The sequence below is a fragment of the Camelus ferus genome, chromosome 1 (assembly GCF_009834535.1).
Source record: "Camelus ferus isolate YT-003-E chromosome 1, BCGSAC_Cfer_1.0, whole genome shotgun sequence".
Classification (NCBI taxonomy): Eukaryota; Metazoa; Chordata; class Mammalia; order Artiodactyla; family Camelidae; genus Camelus; species Camelus ferus.
This window is the reverse complement of record NC_045696.1, coordinates 73,980,656-74,003,321: the sequence shown is the minus strand read 5'-3', so window position 1 is coordinate 74,003,321 and position 22,666 is coordinate 73,980,656. Positions and strand designations below refer to the sequence as shown.

The following is a 22,666-nucleotide window of genomic DNA, read 5'->3' as shown; positions in this document are numbered from 1 at the left end:
TGTTCTTATGCAAGTGATATATATATATAGCCAAATCTCAGCATCCTTATCCTAAAATGAAGGTTATAGTTAAATCATCTATAAGGTCTCATTCAGTTTTCAGTTTCTATAATTCAATTAAATAGCTATATATCTTAAACAACAGCAAAAAATTCATGAATGAAGATTTAAAGTTTCATAAATACTTCACTCTAAACCAAATGTAAGATGTTCACGTGGCAGATTTAGGTCATTGGATGACATCTGATGGATACTTTTTTTTTCATAAAAGAAGAGACTATGATAAATTACTACCTGCAACTATGTCCAAACAAATCAAACTGCTAATAACTTAAAAAAAAAAAAAAAACAGGTTTAGTGCACATCTTATAAAGGTACTTAATAATATACCTTTTAGAATCTGGAAAAATAAAATTACTTTAGCTATGCCTCACTATGTTTGATAGCTCTAAGCTTTCAGAATTAAGTCCCCAAATGCATTTTATATAGACTCTCTAATGGACATCATAAATTAAATTTGGCACCAAGCTGAATTATATCAACCTAATAGATAATCTCTAAGGCCAACCTAGATTTTAGATCTCCTACAAGTAAGGTTTGGGGAGGGAGATATATTTTGATGAATTTTTCAATATTTCAAGAAATGTCAGAGGCTTAGGTTCTTAAAATAATCCTAAATATGTTTAAAATCAACAGATCAACAGAATAACTGGCCATTTTATTTATTATAGTAAATTAACAGACTATGTTTAATTCTGGTTTTCCCTTATAAACCTACAACTCTGGAACACTGTTAACCAAAAATTTTCTTGTTACAAATGAGAAAAATATGGCCTAGGGTGATAACTGTTTTTCAAAAGTTTACCAGCAAAGCCAGAGCTACAACTGTAGTATTCATTTCTATTCCACTACACTGCCATCTCCTTCTAATTTTTTTTAACTTAACTGAAATATAATTGAAGTACAATAAATGTCTTAAAGTATACAATGTGATCAGTTTTGACCCATGTATATACCCATAAAACCACCACCACAATCAAAATGACATGGCACATTATCCCAAAAATTTACCTCAAGCCCCTCTGTATTCCATTCCTCCCTCCACCTCTACCCCTGGATGACCACTGATTTGTTTTCGGTCACTATAGATTAATTTGCATCTTCTAGAATTCTGCATAAATGAAATCACACAGTATATGGTACTCTTTTTAGCCTGAATTCTCTCACTCTGCTTAATTTTGAGATTAATCCACGTTACTGGATGTATTAATGTTCATTCCCTTTTTATTGCTGAGTAGTATTGCACTGTATAGATATACCATACATTTATTCATTTAAGCATTGATGAATATTTAGGTTATTTCTAGTTTGGGGCTATTAAAAATAAAGCTGCTATAAATATTCACATACAAGTTTTTATCTAGAACAGAATGGCTGGGTCATATGACACGTATATGTTTAACTTGAAAAATATCCATTAATTTTCCAAAGTAGTTGGACCATTTCACATTCTCACCAGCATGAGAGCTCTAGTTGCTCCATAAACTTGTCACCATTTAGTATTGTCAGATCTTTCTTTTTTTTTTTTTTTTTTCATTTTAACCACTCTAAGGGTATGCTATCCCAGTTGTTATTGCGTTATTTTAACACCTTGGATGTTCCTGACACAACTTGTGCTACTCTGCAAATTTAGAGGAAACAATGGCACATTTAATAATGTAATATGTGACTGAATGACAAGGATAAGAGTATTTTTTCATAAGTTATTTTTACCACAATGGCAATTACATTAATATCTGTATTTATCAACAATTAAAAATTGACTTACAATGTATACTACTTAAATATTTTTGCCTTTTTTAAAGTACTTTTTAAGTTTATTTTTCTTTAACCTTATTAACTTCTTTTTCTAAAAGGAGCACAGAAAATAACCAAGTAGTTGAATACACAACTGCCCAAAGGACAAGAGTAAATAATATAAAAACATAAACTCATTCAAGAAATAAAAGAGCTATTTATTGCATACCAAATAGACACAGGTTTTTGAAATAATAATGTCTAGGGTTGGCAAGAGTGGGTGTGGTAAAATAGACATTCTCATTTATTACTCATGGAACAGACTACTTAGAAATCAATTTGGCCATTTACAGTGAGAGCCTTAATAGTGCTCATATCACTTGACATAGTAATAGCACTTCTAGAAATTTTAAAACTCTAAACAATCAGAGGTATGGACAATTATTTATCTTTCAGGATTTCAGAATTATTTATAAGGCTTGTAAACTGAAAATAACCTAATTGTCCAAAAGTAGATGAATGGCTAAATTAATTATGATTCATACATGTGGTATTATGCTTCTAATAAAAATAACAGATTTGAAGACTATTTAATTGCATGAGTGGTTACTTATATAATTTTTAGAGAATGAAACAAAAAGATTACCACAATTATATAAAGGAAAAAAATGTACCTTAAAATGCAAGAAGGAAAGATACCAGAAGTTTAATAGTGGTACCTGTTCTTGAAGAGTTTACACTTAAATTGGTAGATATATTGAGTCAGTAAATACATTACTTGTATCTATTTAGAAATATGCAAGTAATAAAATATACAAGTAATATATCAAAGCACAGAGGCATGACCAACTAATTAGCTCTGTACAGGGAATTTCTTTTGAACTGAACCTGGAGGAATGAGTGGTTTTCCAGATGGAGAACTAGTAGAAAGGCATTCTTGGAGGAAGAAATAATGTATGCAAAGCCACTGAGTTGTTTGTCTCCCTGGTATATAGTTCGAGGGCGAAATATTCAATTAATGTTTGTTGAATACACTAATGAATGAGTCATTAAAAAATTCATTCTCTCTGTTCTTTGTCTCCTATATTTCAGTTACTAAAAGTCTGCCATTACAACATAATGGTATATTACAAATTTCTAAACTAATTTTATATCAGTTATATCTTAGGATGTTGCTTCCTAAAATCATCTTGGAACTCCTTAATTTCATCAGTAATTGATCAATAATTTATTAAATAGTTAATGTAGGTGATTCTGGAAGACCCCCTCAGAGAGCCAATCACCACCTCTTAAGAGTATTAGCTCTTTTTCTTGCCTTATATCCTAAGAAACAGCTGATATTTAGACCAATAATACTTTATCTACTCACCAACTATAAATCAAAAGAGTGACTTAATTGATTTTAGAACCCTTTTCTTTGAAGAAGAAAAAAAAACCTACTACATGGGGCTCTTTGATACAAATTAGGCTTCTTTTTTTTAATAGATTTTTTTGCTGTTGTTTATTCTTCTTAAAATAATAAAATGATATTTTGGCAACATTGATTGCAAAATTGATATTAAAAAATCTGCACAATTACTTAATTCCTGAGTCATTACTTATCTTTTTAATATCCATACAGATTGAAATCCATCACCTTTGTCAGCAATGGAAACTTGGTAATGTTTTTCTAATCTAATGACATTTGACAAGAAAATGACCATTGAAAAGAAAAGCAGAGGGATACACTCTCAACTGAGGCAAGATTTAAATCATATATGGGAACTTAACTTCAAAAAGATATTTATTTATTATTAAAATAATAGCAACTAAAAACTTTTTTTCTAGCCATTTTACTTACAAGATAGTCTAAACAATCCCCTATATCAAGATAAGCAAAATGTTGCAGTCATTCATCTGATCATTCATTCAACAAATGTTTACAAGAATCTAGTACATGTAAGGTATTGTATTAATACAAAAAATCAACTTTTATTGAGTACTTATTATGTGCCAGGCACTACACTAGCTATTTTTTACACATTATTTCAAAATTATTATGAATTAGGTATTATTATTATTATTATTATTATTATTATTATTATTATTATTATTATCTCAATTTTACAGAAGAAAAATGGGAAGCTAAAGAGGTCAAATAACTTGCTCAATAGAAGAGGTCAAATAATAAGTTCATAAGTGGCTGTTCTGGGATTTGAATTTACAACAGGCTCTGTTTTCTTTCCACTATACCACACAAACCATTTTAAACCATTTCAAAATTTAAGGGATATAAATATTTAGAGTATCTAACAATGCACAAATCAATATTCTGTTAAAGTTAAGTATGAATCACTTTTAAGTTAGCTACCTAAATTTCATTTGTGGTTAAAAGTGTAAATATTAAAGTACTTTTTCTGTTGACAGTAATTCCCAGTCTCATCTGTAGCACTTGCTAACAGCCAACATCGCAATGAATTTCACAGAGGTAACTGAAAAACTATCATTGCGTTGACCAGCATGGAAATTTCCTGCTGGTCCCTCTGTGTTAGCGGAGTTACCCCTCAAATCTAAAATGCCTATAATCGTGTGGAATATCCAAGACTGGGTTCTTGCCTATGTGTTTGCCAAACAATAGCCAGGAGTTGCAGCTACTCAGTTCTACTATTTTGACTTCCATGGTAGTGGACTAGAGCGTGATCATTTTATAAAAACATTTGATTATTAATTTAGTTATACAATAATCTTTTACTGAGTACTTATTTATGCAATCTATATATTTCTTTTGTTCAAAGAAAATATACCCAATCACAGTTTACATATCTATCTTGAGTAAATAAGGCATGTTTAGGACCTTCACTGATTCAGTTTGCATATACACTCTAGACATGTGGAGAGAGTCTATAACTACTTCCAAGTCCTCTAAATACCTCAGACCTTTATCAGGAGGGACACATGCCTTTTTCACCATTTTTATCTCTAACCCCATGCATACAAGCCTTGTATACTGTTGGTGTTTTAAAAAGTTTGTTAAGTAAATGAACTCTATATCCTTTCAAATCCTTTGGCAGCATCCTTAAAAAAATAACAGTAGCCTCTGGGTCAAAGGCTCTGGCTCTAGTCCTGACAATATGACAAACTCAGCATCTGACTTTTTAAACAAGCCATAGCAACCGACTGCTTCCATGAGATTGAGTAGAACTGAATGCATGGCTAGGATGTTAAGGGATGGTACCAGATGTTCCTTAGTACAGCACTAGTGGCTTTCAGCTCATTTCTGAAAATAATTGCTTTAAAATGAGCCTTCAACCAGAGAGCTCATGATGAACAAGAAGGTTTTTGGAGGTGATGCTGGAAAATATTTGTGAGTGGTCCAGCCCTGCAGACCTAGGAACTATAGAGAAGATAAAAAGCTCTGAGACCCTGCTGTCAGAATGGGCTCAGAAATTCCAGCAGGAATGAATGTCCACCTAGTGGGTCCACACTGGGAGACAAAATTGACTCTGAGCAGTGAAAGGAAATACAATCATCAAGATGCACCAGATACCCTGGGAAGCCAGATAGGTGGGCCAGATAGAATCTCCCAGAAGAAGTAACCGGTTCAGGCCCTCCTCACAGGAGCAGGTGAAGCACGCTTAGAGGGAGTCTGACAATGCTATACTTTATGGAAGTCTGCAGGCAAGTAATGTCTGTAGGTTGGGTTTGGGAGAAGAATGCCAGACTCTAGAGTCAGTAGCTACAAATAGCATACAAGGTCAAGGCAGGGCATAGCAAGGCTGGACTAATGTTGAGTCTGATAATCACAAGGTTTCTCAAGAAGAGCTCTTAAAATCATCCTGCTGCTCATTCCTTACCAGACTTCAGATTCTGTGAAACTGATGGCTGCTTTTTGCTCAGAGAAAATACATTTATTTGATTCTGTTTTTAACTTTTTCTTCAACTCCTATACTATCTATAGCTAATATTTTTCAAATGGTTCTATGATGATTCCTTTGAATAAGAGTTAATGAACATAATCAAAAATGGTTGCAAAATCACTTCGCTGTTACATTAGTAGTCCAGTGATCAGCACAGATCCCAGGATAACCTGGTCCCCTCTTTTCATTGCACATGCAAAGCACTAAGGTGCAGGGAGGTTGCATGACTTCTTTGACACAGTACAACTACCAGTTAGAGAGAGCATTAGGACCAGAATCTATGTCACGAACACGCCTAGTTCAGTGCTTGTTCCCTGCACAGTGCTAGTTCTGTTATAATGTGAACACATTCAGCTTTCCTTGCTGACTGTTTTATCTTGCACAAGACTTCATGAAATAACATTCTTATCAGACTATATTTCCCAAATAGCTTGCTTACTAAATTTCTCTTACTTACATGAATATCTTATTTGTTGGTCTTTGCTTTTACTGCTAAAAACAAAACAAAAAATGCAATGTCCAATGTGTTTATACAACTCAGTATATGGCTCAAAAACTGTCAGATACAATTTATGCATGGTAGTCACTGTTAATAATCAATGACAATATTACAAAAATCTTTAAGTGGCTTTATTGATAGGGATATTAAATTTGATAGGATGGGAGAAACTAAGAATTCACATTAAAATAAAGGCAGGGATGTAAAAATGCAGTGAAAATTACCCAAGTAGGCATCCCAGCTGAGCCACTAATCAATTCTGTGACCTCAGGGAACTCACTTAACCAGATTCCTCTTAAGAAGAAGGAGAAGGAGAAGCAGGGAAGAGTGGGAGCGGGACAAGAACGGAGGTAAGGGGAGAGGAAGGAGGAGGAGTTGGAACTAATATAAAAGATTCTTGGATTTAAATAAAGCCTCCAAGAGCTCCATGCAGATGTACTCCAATTCTGGCAAAAAACAGGGTCTAGGATATAAGCATGGTTTATGTACATAAAAGTCTGTGTGATAATAATAGCTTAAGTCAGAGAATAACCATATGCCAGGTATTTTTCCAAGAGCTACGAATATGTGAATTCATAGATTAATTGTCGCAAATTCAATGAGATAAGCATCATTTTTATCTCCATTTTCCAGCTGAGGAAACAGAGGCATGAAGATTAAGTAACCTGCCAATGTCATACGCAGAATAAGTGTAGAACCAGGGTTTTAACCCAATCTGGCTCTAGAGTCATGCACTTAAAATGCTGTGTTATACTGCCCCTTGACGATGGGTGAGCTGACAGGTTTGGGTGGCTGACGATGACAGAGATTAAGAGATTTTGTATAGTCTTCTAAGGTAAAATGGATAATAATTATAGCATCCTTCCTGGGACTGTTTTTTTAGTTTACAATAGTGGGGCACCGATATTTATCCAGTTGCTAAGGTCAAAAAATCGAAGAGTAATTCTTGATTTTTGACCTTTCTCTCACCCCAGAACCCAACAGCAAGCCATCTTAGGTCTCCCATCAAAACAAATCCAGAATCCAACCATTTCTGACTACTATGCTGCTACTACTTGGTGCGTCTTCCTGTTCACCTTCACCTGTAATGTTGCAATTATCTCCTAATTCACCTCCCTGCTTTTACACTTACTCTTCTACAGTCTAATCTCCACAGAGCATACTGAGTAATTATTTTTAAAACAGATCACATCACCCATCTACTCAAAACCCTCCTATAGCTTCCCATGACATTTAGAATAAAATCTAAACTCCTTACCAAGGCCTGACTCATGATCTGGCCCTCGTGGACTTGTTATCCATTTTTCCTTATGGAGTATATTTTGCTATCTGAATGAAACTTGCTGAAATCTTTGAACTTCTGTTGTGATGTTCTGTACTTTTTCCTACCAAAATGCAACTGCTCTGTCTCTACTGGAGGAGAGTGAACTCATTAGCATTAAACACTAAGATAATTCACTACATTAAAAGCCCATGCCATGTGGAGATGCAGAAATGAAAGCTGCCCCCTGCTTCTTTTGCTTTTCACATTCTATGGAAACTTTCTAGAGTGCCCTGAGAAAATCTTTTTTTTTTTTTTTTAAATGACAAAAACTACCTGCTCAGCAGCCCTTTCTTCTCTAGGTATTGTCTACTCATCATTACAAATGATAAGTTGCTGGCTTAAGACTGATGTTTGTCAGTTCAGATAGAACCTTTGGAATAATTAATGATACTATTTATTTTTAAAATCACAGGTTTTAAAAACTGGTGGCATGCGTACACAGTGTATGAAAAGGAAAAGCTGCTGCTTCCTGGAACCTGACTTCCTCATCAAGGGAAATCAAATAAGTCAAACATACCGACACTTAAAAGTTGAATAAGAAGCCTTTGTCTCTTTTTGTTTTTCCCTCCTGAGCTGTGATAGTTCAGGAAAGTGCTCTAGAAGATTCCATTCATGTGTTCTGAAAGCATTAATTCCTCCCTTAAACATCTATGGAAGTAACCACTATCTAGTGGTTTAAAAGACCATAAAATGGATACAAACCCTTTTCTTTTCATTAAATATCTTACTGCAGCATCTATGATTTGATTCCATATATACAGACAACAATAAAACTAAAAATCTCTAAACTGGCTGTTTTCTAGGCTCAATCATAGGAGTTGAAATAAGTTAGTTCTCAATTTCCAAAACAGTATTTATAACAACAGTCTTTTTTATGTGCTAAGACTGCATTTAGTTCTCTAGAAACAGATTTGAAGTTGTGCCCTCTGCTAACCTTCTACTGAGATTAGATCTACACATTTTAAACTCTATTTGAAGCATAGATTACAGTCTCTGTGACTCTATCATTAAAATAAACAACCTCAAAGTAATATATAATCACAATAAACCAAGGAATTAAGGTGAAATTCTAAGTTAGTAATTCACTCAAAAAACGAGTTAGCTACCCTGCTGTGGGCTTCAAAGGCTGTAGATAATAAACTAAAAACTATAAGCAAACTGAAACAAAGACAGTGAACATAACTCTTGAGACTGATTTATATCATTTTAATACTTCTTCATCTCTCTCCCAGAAAATATAGACTGAACTGTTGATATCCTAACCAGGTACGAGATCAAAAGTATCTTACAACCAATACAGTACAAGCACTGACCTTGCAGAGTAGACTCCAGCCTGCCAGAGTAAGAAAGTAGTGTCTTTGAGGACCCCTTTTGTGGCAGGCAAGAACCATTTTGTTGCTGATTTGGGGGAGGCCTGGTGAGTTCTGGGGGAGGGTCTAGGGCCAAGCTAGTGGGGGTGAGGGTGGGGTCAAAGAGCTTGGAGTATAGGCTCTTTACCAACCAGTAAAAAAGTATTTCAGTATTTTTAACTCCTGGAAGAGCCATACAATACATGCCAATCGAACATTACCCTTGACACTGTCATGAGCTTTGGGTAGCTGAGAAAGAGAAGACGGAAAGCAATGGAGTGGGGAGAGGAAATGAACATATCAGTCCCTCTAAAATATTTTTTCATCTTGCTATTTCTCTCCCCTTAGTGAGATCCTACTCATTCATCAGAATTCAATTCAAATGTCACTTATAAAGTCAAGTGCTCCCTCCCAATTCCCCACCTTCCTTGTTCTCATTCTCCCCTCACTATAATTATTTGGGAACCTGTGTGAGTATGGGTATTTGCTCAATGCCACATTAGACTCAAAGCCCTAAGGGCTCTTAGACCTTGACTTAGACATTGTCCTTTGGCTTACTGTTTCCTTCCACACAACTAGAAAAATACTTAAGGCATATTAAATATTTTTTGGATAAACAATGAATGGAGAGGTTAGTTTGATTTTAAAACACTACATAGCATATAGGGCCAAACGAAAGAGCAACTAACCATAGTCTACTCACAATAAAGGAGAAAGTCACGCAAGTAAAAAAAAAGATCAAGATAAAAACATGTAACATTTATTGAGTTCTTAGTATGAGATAATCACTGTGCTGTGTTTCAAATACATATACCTTATTTAATTTTCCCAAAACCCTATGAGGTAAGCACTATTTTCACTGTCTTTATTTTGTAAATGAGGAAACTAAGGCTTAGAGTAATAAAGTAAACTGCTAAAATTCAAAAGCTAAAATTTTAAGCTAGTTTTGTCAAATACCAGAGACTGAGCTCTTAATCTCCACACATTCAGTTTCTCCACGTTGAATCAATTCAGTATATATTCCCTTCCTTTGGGGTGAATGAGCCAGCAAATACTGTATGCTTTTTACTGGATTGGATTAAGTATGCATAAGAACCAAACTAATGCATTGTAAGAGAGATAACTTGACAAGAAAAACTGCTGCAGACATGTCCTGGTATCTATTGATGAGCAGATGGTGCACTTCTGAGAAATATCAGGATATATGAAAGAAAACATTTAGGCAACTGATGTTTATGTGGGTGCAATTTTCTGGCTACAGCAGATGCCTATTGCTTCCTGACATCTGCCATATCCCACTCTACATACCAAAAAAACATATAGCTGACAAAGTTGCATACATTGTGACTTTGCATTTCAGTAAATTGTATTTACTGGCCCTAAAAGGCATCCTCTAACCAAGAATTCAGAAGCTGAAATTGGTCTCTCAGGTACTACAGCGCAATAGAAAGAACACAGACTTTGGAATCAAACAAGTCTGAATTCACAATTCTGGGTCTGCCATTTACATGCTGTAAGATCTGGAACAATGTTCTCACTTCACAGAGCTCAACTTTCTTTATCAGTAAAATAACAGTATTACCTAACTTGCTGGTTGCTGTATGATTCAAAGAGGAATAAAGTGTCTGACAAACAGCAGACACTTAATAAATGCCAGCTAAATATCCAAATCAAACCAAAGTTAGCTTAATATAAAGGTTAATTTAATGTATCAACTTGGAGGGTGTTTTTGAATGAGACTAACTTTTAAATCACTCAATTTTGAGTAAACAGATTACTTATGTGGGCGAGCCTCATCCGATCAGTTGAAGGCTTGAATAGAACAAAAGCAAATGGGAATTCTGCCTTCAGAATCTGTCTGCACCACCAGCACTCCTGGGTCTCCAGCCTGCTGGCCCTGCAGATTTTAGACTCACTAGCCTCCATAGTCATAGAAGTCAATTCCTTTTCTCTCTCTCTGTATATATATGAAATTATATAAACATATATATACAGACATCCTATTAATACATATGTACATACATACACACATATATATACACACATATCCTATTATGTACACATCCTATATATATCTACATATATATATGCACTTACACATACACACGTCCCTTTGGTTCTATTTCTCTGGACAATCTTAACTAAACGTTCCTTAATTGTCTGATGAAACAGGACAAAACCAGTTTTAGACTGGGAGGGTAAGATTGGGTCTATGGGTAGAACAGGCTTGAAACAAGGAGAAATAGAGAGCACTGGGCCTGAAATATCCATAAGCCTAAAGACAACTCAATTGGGAGCCATCATTTAGAAAAGGACTCAGAAAAAGTGTTAACGGAAGTGTGGGAATTGGGGCTGCTGAGAGAAAAGATGAAAAGTAAATTCTAGGGACAGGTTACAGTGATTGCTCTTTTTGTAGTATATGATTTCCAAATCTCAATTTGTGGTGTTTAATTAAGGCTCAGAGGAGAAAAGGGATGCTCTGAGACTATAGCTCCATTGAGTGGTAAGACCAAAGGGATAATCTAAGGCAGGGCTCTCTAATTAGGAAAGACTGGAGGCCCCCTTAGAGGTCAACTCTCAGAGAAATCTTAGGAACTCTGAGAGATCACACCATCTGGGTTCACATAACCAGTGACCATAGGATGTCTACAAAAAGGCAGCAGGTTGCAAGTTCTGCTGGGTGAACAAAGCCTAAGAGTAGGCTTCCTCATGTCTTGAGTAAAGTCCATTTTCATCTTGTGTCCTGAGTTCCCAGAGAAAAACTCTAAGGAAACTCAGATAACTGAGATAACACCTCTACCAAAAACTTTCTTTTGTTCAGAAGCATATGTTTTTGTTGCAATGGACTGATTGTACATCTATGCAGTTAAGTTCCTTCCATTCATGAATCAGTAAATTGAATTTTTTAAGTCACCCTTAGTTACTTTGGCCCAACACCAATTGATTAGTATTGGCCTTACTATACTAGCCTATGATTAGTCAATTTTAAACAAGGATGTATTAGTTAAGGTTTTTCAGAGAAACAGAACAATAGGTATATATATATATACACATACATAGAAAGAGAGAGAGAGAGAGGGAGAGAGAGAGGGAGAGAGAGAGATTAGGTGATTATGAGGAATTGGATCCTGTGATTCTGGAGGATAAGTCCCACAATCTACTGTCTGTCTGCAAGCTGAAGATGCAGGAGAGCTAGTGTTTGTAGTTCAGTCCAAGTCCAAAGGTCTAAGAACCAGGGAGCGGCTGATGTAAGTTTCAGTCCACCGGTAGGAAAAGACCAATGTCCCAGCTCAAGCAGTCAGCAAAAGGGGCAAATTCTCCCTTCCTCTGCCTTTTTGTTCCATTCAAGTCCTCAGTGAATTGGATGATGCTCACTCACATTGTTTGACACAGGGGGAGGTCGGCAATCTGATTTACTCAGTCTACTGATTCAAATGCTAGCCTCATCCAGAAACATCCTCACAGACACACCCAGAAATAATGTTTAGTAAATTGCCTGGGCACACCATGATCCAGGAAAATTGATACATAAAATTAACCATCACAAAAAAAATTGGGGTCATCATTCTGGGGATCATATTTCTAAGATCTTTCAAGAAAAGTTATAAAGTTGGGGACAGGTGATGCTGCTAATAGGGGTCATTTAAATTGCTATATTCTAGGGCAGGGGTCAGCAAACTTTTTCTGTAAAGGGCCAGACAGTAACATTTTAGGCTTTGAAGGTCATAAGGTATCTGTCTCAACTACTCAACACTGCTTTTGGAGCACAAAAGCAGCCACAGATAATACATAAATGAAAGACCATGGCTGAGTCCCAGTTAACCTTTATTTATGGATACAAATTTGAATTTCATGTAATTTGCACATATCACAAAAGGTTGTTTTTCTTTTTATTTATTCTTTAACCATTTCAAAATGTAAAACCCATCCCTAGCTCATGGACCATACAAAAACAGGTTGCAATTTGCTAACCCTTGGTCTAGGATGATAATTCTTAAACTATGGTCTTTGATAACTTGGGAGTTGCAAGTTTTCTCCTCATATGTGATTCAAAATTGTTAGTTCCTTCTTTGGTTGTCATGGGCTGGATAAATGACATGAAATACCATAGACTTACTGTTATGTACATGTGAGGCTACTTACTAGTAACCTACTAAATGATTTATTAAACGCTACTTATATTTAGTATCAAAAGCTAAAACTGGCCCAACACCAGAATTGTTCCCTACCTCTTAGCCTTTTTAACTTTTACAAAGATTACATGTTTTATCCCCAAATTACCTCACAGATGTGTTAAACACCATCATAACCATAACACATTGTACTTTTATCCCATACCACTTACATAACTGTAATTAATTTATTTAATTAAAGTCTAGATCAGACTATTAGCTCTAAAAGATCAGTGGTCATGGCTGGTTTTTCCACCACTGTGTACCCAGCCCATAGCATATCTGGAAAATTGTAAGTGTTTGGTATATATTTGTTAGCTGAATGAATGAAATGAATTGCTTCAGGTCACTAATTGCTTCAATTCTTGTTTTTTAATTTTAAAGAACTTTTCATTTAGCTTTAACATTATCAATCGAGTTTGTTAATGGTTGTTTGGTTACTCAACTATTTGTAATGATGTCATGCTTATACCAATAGTATTTTGGGTATATAATTTTGTACTGACAGGTCTTAAGACAAGAATGAAATGTGGTTCTAATGAGTCATTCACACTTCCATTGTTAAAACAGTTATATGAAATTCAGTCCATGGAGGATAGCAGGGGGAAGGTTAACAAGGACACTTCATTATTACCTACAAGTTCTCATTCCAACAGAAAATGGTCAAAAAGTTTGAGAAAGCCATTGTATTTGCAAGAAATGTATTTTGTGGATGATAGAGGCATATATGTTTTAGTTAATACCCTTTGGTTCAGGGATCATAGATATTTAATTTCTAGAAATTCTTGCTTCTTCTCTACCTCAAGGCTAGACTTTCGGAACATGTCTACAAAGCCTCACCTCAGCTCCACTTGGGGTAACACAACTTTTACTAGCTTGTTTCCAAGACAAGATGTGAGAAGGAAGGAGTTCACCTAACTCCAGATAATACTTCCAAGTCATTAGCCTTTTGTGTGCTTTGTTTTCACAAAGGTGGAGGTACAAATGGAACTCCAGGGATGATGGTCCTCCATGTCTTAAATTCCAAGTCTAATGTGAAACATAAGACTTCCTTAGAAAACATCAGGACCACTGATCTGTACTCAACAGCTTCAGATACAGTTTTGGTCTATTTATTCCAGTATTTCTAACATTTAATCAAGGAAGATCCAACTCCAATGACTCTTATTTTAAACAATTTTACTAAGAGCAACATTAAGGTAATTGAGGTAAAAACAAAACTTAAAACAAGGAAAAAGAATGTTAATTACTTTAGGGAAATGTGTAAAATTACTCTTCATTGAATGCTCAATGGTTATTTCTTCTAAATTGCTCTTTAGTGAGTATTTATTGTGCACATTCTCAAGCTGCTCATTAGAATCGTTCATTCGAAGATAAGAGGTAAACTGTGAAACTATCGATAAATTCACTAGGTATAGAGAATCTTGAAATCCTTTGTGTCCTCAACTCCTTTGGCAACCTCTGCACAAAGTTATCAAGGAATCTAAAGACCCAGTTCTGCCAAACCCCAACCTGACACTCTGATGTGTACTCAGAATTTAACCTGAAAGTTTTACACAGATTGACCCAATTTGCAAAGTTGAAAAAAGTTGTTAAATTGTTCCTTACACTACAAAAGTCCTTGAAAAGAGATAATCCTGTCAAGTTGTGAAGTCTAGTGATCTCAAAAAAAAAAAAAAAAAAAAGGAAAGGAAAGGAAGCTTTTTTTGTTACAAGTGTGGAAGTGCTTATAAAGGAGACAGCTGCTGCTGCTTGGATTTAAACTGTCATTTCTTTCTTTTTTTTTCTTTTTGACAAAGAACATTCTAGTACTGACAAAAAAAAATCTGTTTTTTCTTCCATCTTTGGTCTAACTTACACAAGTTAACACCTCTCAGAGGGCCCCTCAGTCTCCTCTCCGCCTATCCAGACCCTACCTGTCCTTTCAGTTCTAACTTCCAACTTCTGCCTGAGTCAGCTTCCAAGTGCATCAGCACATATCGATTCCCTTTTTCTCTAAAGCACCTTTGTCTCTGCCATTCATTATATCTCATGTTGCTTGGTTGCTTTACTTTTATTGAACTATTCCTCTTCTCCATAATCAGAGTATAAACTCCAGGGGCGCTAGGAGAGTGCTTTATGCCCTTTCACACTAGGAGAGGAATGTTATGAGGAGCTACTGGTAGGGTGTTGTGATAGCACTAACACAGGCCAGGGTGGAGGGGGTGCTTTGGAAAGACTGCCCAGAGGAGATCCCCCAAAGTGACATTCTCTCATTCCTAGGCCTCTGCTTAACCCAATGATCCAGCCAAAGCTCTAGTTCTTTTTAATCTTCCTTCTGACTATATTTACCCCTTTCTGAAAGCACATCCACCTCATACTCAATCCTTTTGGTTCTGCTTAAACAGTAATACTTCCTTCATTTCTTTCTTGTAAGGGCAGAAAGAGCTGAGCTAGAAACAAGTTTGCTACAGGTTTCATGGGCACTCTGATGTATTTTTATTTTTCTCTTATACCTCTGTATTATGTATGCTGTAATGCTACTGCATATGGATTGGTTCCAGGTCACTGGTTGGCAAACCTGTACTCCAGTTCTGGAGTGATATTTCACTTGAAGACTTCACTGTCTCTTGAACAAGGAAGTTATTTGTGACAGACAGAAGATAAATAAATAATAATGCAGCAGACTTTCCACCCAGGGATTTTTGTGTTCTGCAAGCAAGTGGTAGTATTATATCCACTCTATCAGTAGGTGGCTGAGAATAAACTTTATGTATCTAGAAAGCATAGCAATAAACCTATAGGGCTTTTCCTAAATTAGAAAAGGGGCCTTCTCCTTCAAACAGCTATTTGTATACCAATGTTCACAGCAGCATTATTTATAAGAGTCAGAAGATGGATGTAACCCAAGTGTCCACTGATGGATGAATGGATAAACAAAATGTGGCGTATACATACAATGAAGTATTATTCAGCCTTAAAAAGGAAGGAAATTCTGACACATGCTACAATATGGATGAATCCTGAAGATACTACACTAAGTGAAATAACCAGTCACTAGAGGACAAATATTGTATGATTCCACATATATGAGGTACCTAGAGTAGTCAAATTCATAGAGACATAAAGTAGAACAGTGGTTGCCAAGGGCTGGGGGAGGCATGAATGGGGAGTTAGTATTTATTGGGTACACAGTTTCAGTTGGGGAAGATGAAAAAGTTCTGGATATGGAAGGTAGTGGTGACTGCCCAACAATGTGAATGTACCTAATGCCACAGAATTGGTCAAATGGTAAATTTTATGTTATGTGTATTTTACCACAATAAAAAAGGGGGACTTTCTTGGCAATACTTATCTCTTCCCTAAAAGTAACAAAAAGATGAAAGAAAAACTAAAAATCAGATTTCATCCATTTCTTCACTTGGCTAATCCCATTCTAGCTGTTCCAATGTTGAGCAATGCAGTTAAGAGTTACCTGATTGTTTTCTTTTTAGGATGCTAAAAAAAAAAAAAAAAAAAAAAAAAAAAAAAAAGCTGTCTACATTATTATGGTATGCTCCATAATTGAACAATTATCAATAAGTAGATGATAATCTTGATATTACATATTTATGAAAAGCTGCCACCAAATACATTATAAATTTGGTAGAATGTACTGAGTTTTATTTTCCTTCAGAAGAAAATCCACACAGGAAATTCATGAATTTTGAATTAATTTCTTCTGCTGAAAGATAATTTAAGCTTGTCAAAAAAACTTTACAATATAAATTGTTGGAACTAGCTACTGATAAAGACTTAAAAGATCATTTTCAAAATATGGTCTTATTTGCATCATTAGAGATAAAACTTGAAAGCTGGGATTCTGAGTTTTCTGAAATTACTTTAAAATTTCTTTTCCCATTCCCATCAACATACCTCTATGAGACTTATTTCTCTATCATAAATATTATTCAAATGAAATACAGATAGTATAGATACACGCTATCCTTAATGAATATTGTTGTCAATCCAAACTATATTTGTTAACAAATAATAAGCAAACTAATGCTTTACATTCAAATCTTTAAAAATTGCTGTACATGATTTTCCTTTGAAGTGTGTAATAGGCATTTAACATTGGGAACTGCTATTTTAATTATAATTTTTTAATTTAGGTATGATTATGGAATGATAAAAAGTTACAAGTGTAATAGATTCCCTTTGTGTTAATTGTTCATATGCATATTTTCAATGAACAAGGTAGACTTTTGTGATTTCCTATGCTATATATGCTCTAATAATATTTATCAAAATTTAATTTTATTTGTTTAATATTATAAGTTTTGAGTTTGTACTTTAAAAGAAAAAGCTCTCTAGAGGAAATACATATTTTAATACTATTTTAAAACTTTTCTTTTAGTCACTATAACCTTCCCATACCAGGTAGACTTTTACTTATTCCCCTATTTGTTTCCTTTGAATCTCTGAAATTTCATGTACAGGGACATAAAAATTATATTCCACAGTAGAAAATAGGAACATGCACACATAACTTAGGAAAGGGAACACATTTTCTTAAATTAACTAAGCCAGTGCTGCTGACAGTATGATCTCACAATGTCCTGCATTCAGTAGAGAACCTATTAAAATTCTTATCCTAGACTTACTCAATCAGCATCTTTGGGACTGGTGACTTGTAATCGGCATTTTAAATTAGCTCCTCTAAGCTATATTTATGTACACTGAAGTTTGAGAACCAGTAAACTAAAACAAAAGTAAATAATACGATTATCAGGAGTATATCCTCTTAGACAAGAAAGAAAAGATGATCAGATGGGAATCTCATCAAAGGGCAGAAACATGAGACTGAAATCAAAATTACAATGTCTTACTGTACTCACTGATTTTTTAACTAAGATAGAAAACATCAGAATGATGTCACAGGCTTAAATAACAAAACAACAAAGAAATGAAAGCTTTCATGGGAAGGTGCACCAAAGGGAATAATCTGCCTTTGTGAAGTGTTTTGCAAAACTTGAAGGAAAAGTACAGCATATCATGTGTGTAAAAATTAGTAAAACAGAAACTTCAATAAAAATAGTCAAGAGGCAGATAGGAGGGCTCTCATGTTCCACAACAATAGCAGAGCCCATTAGGAAGAAAAAAAGACTTCCTCTTCTTGCCTGGCAAGAGTTCAGCCAATGAAAAGTCACTATACTTCAACTCTCAATTCCTCCAACGAACTATTCATTACTTTAGCCCTCCCAACTTCATTTTCTCCTCTGTGAAAGAGCTCACTTCTTGCTGTGTGGGAACTTGTACTGTGGCTCCCCATAGTTCTAGACCTTGAATTGCAATTCCTTGTTGATCTCCAATAAACTCACTTTAGCTGGAGAAATATTTGATAGTCTATTTGTTTTAGGTCAACATGTGTCAATGCAGGAACAAGGCACAGTCTTTTGGCATTTTCATCTTTGACCAGCCAGCCCAAACTCAGATACAATTTTGTATTATACATAATCTGTTTATATTTTATTTGAATTCCTAAGGAACTTCTATCCAGGACCAACCAAAGATCTTTATGCTTTGCTTTCTTGAAGCTTTCAGTTTCACATCTTTGAGAATTATGGAGTGTTTTCCTGTGGCCAAAAAATACCATCTATGTAAAAGGTGTCAAAGAAATTAAAAGAATGCATAAAGTGGTTTTTATCTCTTTAGGAACTACATTTCTGTCAAAAAAAAAAAAAAAAAAAAGGAGGGGAGGAGGAGGGCTTAAAATCCAAAGCAACAGAATATTAAATAGTTTAAAATACTGTCAGTAATGCAAAAGCCTTAGTACTCACATAGCCTTTTTCACAATCCCAGTGTATCCGATAAAGAGGATTTCAGAACACTGTGACTGCAGTATGTTTCATAGTCAATGTGGTTTGAGTGATAAGGCTCATTTCTCTTCTCCTCAACTCTCCCACTGTCTATACTGTGCTTTCATTCTGTCTTTTCTGCCTGTATGTCTACATTCAGCTCTTTCCCTCCAAATAAAGAATGCTGCCTCTGACTATGACTATATAAGAACAGTTCCTTTTTTAATCCTAGTTTCACCCATGAGCCAAAATGATACGTTAACATTTTTTTAAAAGTACTATGAATAAATCGTTTTGCAGCAATGATCTATGGAATGGCTCCCAACCCCATCCCTTGGTGTTTCATACCCATACCATGCTCCTGGGTAACCTGGGTTTAGAAAGCAGCAGCTGCCTGAGCAGCACGTGAAGACATCCATCTGTGGCATAACAGAAAGAATGGATACAAGGGACTCCATTAGGTCCTCCTGACTGAATGGACAGTAGAGGCTAAGGAGAGAGGGAAGAGTTCAACTTAAATCAGAGGTTTCAAGCTGAGTCATAAAGAGAATCATGACACCATAAAGAAGAAACAGAAAAGAGAAGAACTGGTTCTGAGAGCAAAATTATGCATTTCACTTCAGATATGAAATTTTAAAACTGATGACAGAGATGTCTAGCAGATAACTGCAGCTACAGTACTGCAGCCAAAGAGAGGGCGCAGGTCCAAAGGTGGTGATTTGATCATTTTCATTTCTACAACAGTTATGGCATTATAATGGATGAAACATCTAAGGGAAAGAGTGAAGAAAAACAAGCAGAGCATATGGCTGGACCTTTAAGGCATGATGAAGAGAAGCCAATGAATGGGACAGCAGAACAGTAATCAGAGAAACCAAATGAGAACTGGAGTGGCTCAGAGTTACAGAGGTCAAGAGTGGAAGATAAGCAAGAAACTGAGGATCTCAGTTGTGTGAAGCACAAGAAAACAGACCAATGAGAATGAGAATTAAGAAAAAATTAAGTTTATCAATTCAGAGGCTATTAACGTAAGCCAAATTTTAAGATAATGAGGAAGTAGGAAAAATGGGTGATATTAGCACTGACCAATAGAAAGGTAATACGTATCACATGTATAATTTAAAAATTTCTAGTAGCCACATTAAAAAAGTAAAAAGAAATGAGTAAAATTAATAATATATTTTGTTTAAACCAATTTCAAATATTAAATTGCAAAATTTCAATTCACAATATAAAAATTTTTTTTTGGCGGGCGGTAATTAGGTTTATTATTTATTTATTTTCTCAATGGAGGCACTATGGATTGAACCCAGGACCTCGTGCATGCAAAGCATGCACTCTACCAATGAGCTATACACTTCCCCCAGAATTTTATATTCTTCTTATTGTTCATCATCTTCAAAATTTAGTGTGTTTTTCACACTGGCAGCACATCTCAGTTTGGTTGCTACATTTCAAGTGCTTAATAGCCACATGTGAATAGTGGCTTCCTTACTGGACAACTCAGAGACAGAGAATGTAAATATGCCCCATGCAACATGCTGAAGACAGGAATGGGTTATGGAAACCAGTACCCAAAACTACAAGTGGGGATAAGGTGTCCTAAATGGATTATCTGAACCTCAGATGAGAAATGGGATGACAGTAGCAAATAAAGTGACAAAATGACATAAAAATGATATTTGGGAGCAAGGAGGACACCTCTGTCATGTTCAATACACTAGGAGGAGAATGAGAAATGAGGATAAGACCACTCACTGTAAGAGGGTTAAGGGGAAGGTAGTCCTATCGAGAGAGAGTCATATTTGAGTTATGTTGAAGGAAATTTTTGATTATGAGGAACAGCAGTGCGGAAATGAATAAAGATCAACCAAATTAAAATAAGCAAAGGCTATTTATTCAGAGCTTGCTACAGAAAAGAAGTTAGCCACTGTCACTTGCATTTTGGCAGAGATTCAAAGCAGGCAGAGTGGGAAAGCTTTATAATGGAAAAAAAGGGAAGGTTTCAGGTATGCCTTGAATGACAACTGTTGGCAAGGGGAAGCTGTAGGCTGGCTCAACAGAAGTGGGGAATCCTATGTGATTAATTAGGAATACGTATTTGGCTTTTTCTGGCTGGTCCTAAATTGGAAGCAGGTACAAAAATTATGGAAGCTGTTGGTTATTACTCAAGTTCTGGACATTTGGGGCAGATTATAACAAGGGTTTTTGTTGTGTTGTTTTTACTGTTACTGGAGATAGTACTCTGACTTTTTACTACTCTGATTTATAGCAGGCTGGCTTCCTGGGCTGCTCACTATAGATAATGAGTTGGTTTCCTGGGCAGGTTGCTGCAAACTGTGGGTCAGAGTTCTATTCATACATATAGTCTGGCCATTGTCCATATGTATATTCAATCACTCAGTAGCCTTGCTTCTGTTATTTATTTAAGATTGCATTTTTTAATTTAATGTAGCTCAGGAATGTTGCATGTTGAAAGTCAAAAGACCTGAGTCATAATCCCCATTCTTTTACAATTAGTAGTGTGACTCCAAACTCAGCATTAAACTTCTCTGCACCTCAAATTTTCTCATCCAAAAATAGAGAGAAGTCAAAAGTTTTCAGTTGCAGAAAATATAAAAGGAAGACAGAAAGACAGAAAAAAAAAAGATGACATCAACCACAGAGCAGAGAAAACTAACGAGGCTTCAATATAAATTAAATATAATTTAAAAAGAAATTATAGATATAAAAATATTGAAACTCAGTCTAGAAATGAACAAGCATCAGAGAGATGTTAAGTCATAACTAACCAAACAATAGGAGAAATCAGAAATATATATCAACAGTTAAGACTAAATTACAAGATGTTTATGCACCAACACCGTAGTAGGTGATAGTCAAAGAATGGCATCTGAAACTCATGAACTAAACAGAAGCCTAAGTAAGAAAAAGTGGCACTAAAGGCATTATATACAGAAAATCATTAGAATTAATATAAAGGTAGCCACTAGAACAACAATATAAACCTTCCTAAATACCAAAAGCAATATAAAAAGGACAAAGGAAACATGTACAATGTGAATGACAGAGATCAAAATTTATCAATAACATTGACAAATTCAAATGGACTTAACTCATATATGAAAAGAAAAGGTTACTTCAGCTTACAGAGTAAAATCCATCTCTATGCCATATATAAGAGAAACCCCTAAAACAAAGTTACTGAGAAAGATTAAATATAAAGAGATGAGCAAAGGTATACAAGAAAAAAAAAGCAAACAAAAAGAAGGGAGGCATTGTGATCTTAATATCTGATGAGCTAGAATTCAGTACCTTAAGCATTTAAAAAAAGACAATAAATGACATGTCATTATGCAAAATAACATAATATATAAAAATTTTGAATATTTATGCACCGAATTTCATAGCAGTCACTTTATAAAGCAGAAACTCCAAGAGATCCAAGGAGAAAGAACCAGAAACACACAATAATGTACAATTTTAATATACCACTCTCCAAGACAAGCTGACAAAAATAAAGATATAGAGGTCCTAGACAACATAATCAATAAAGTAAATTATATGAATGTAAATCAGACTTTGAATCCCAAAATAGAAAATATATCTTCTTTTCAAGAGCACATAAGCATTCATAAAGATAGACATACATTGTGGTCCAAAGACAATCTCAATGAGCTTAACAAAGTAGAAATAACACAACAATAATTATTTCATTTCATAAAATAGAAATGATACAAAGATAATCTTCTCATATTAAAAATATAGAAATTAATAACAAAGTCAAAACATAAATAGGACTTTCTATCC

At 35.1% G+C, this 22,666-nt stretch overlaps 1 long non-coding RNA gene across 2 annotated transcripts in view; it reads right to left on the bottom strand.

Annotated features, from left to right (window-relative positions):
- The window catches only part of LOC116664911, a 127,056-nt gene that overhangs the window by 87,292 nt on the left and 17,098 nt on the right, over nucleotides 1–22,666 (bottom strand). The window lies entirely within an intron of this gene.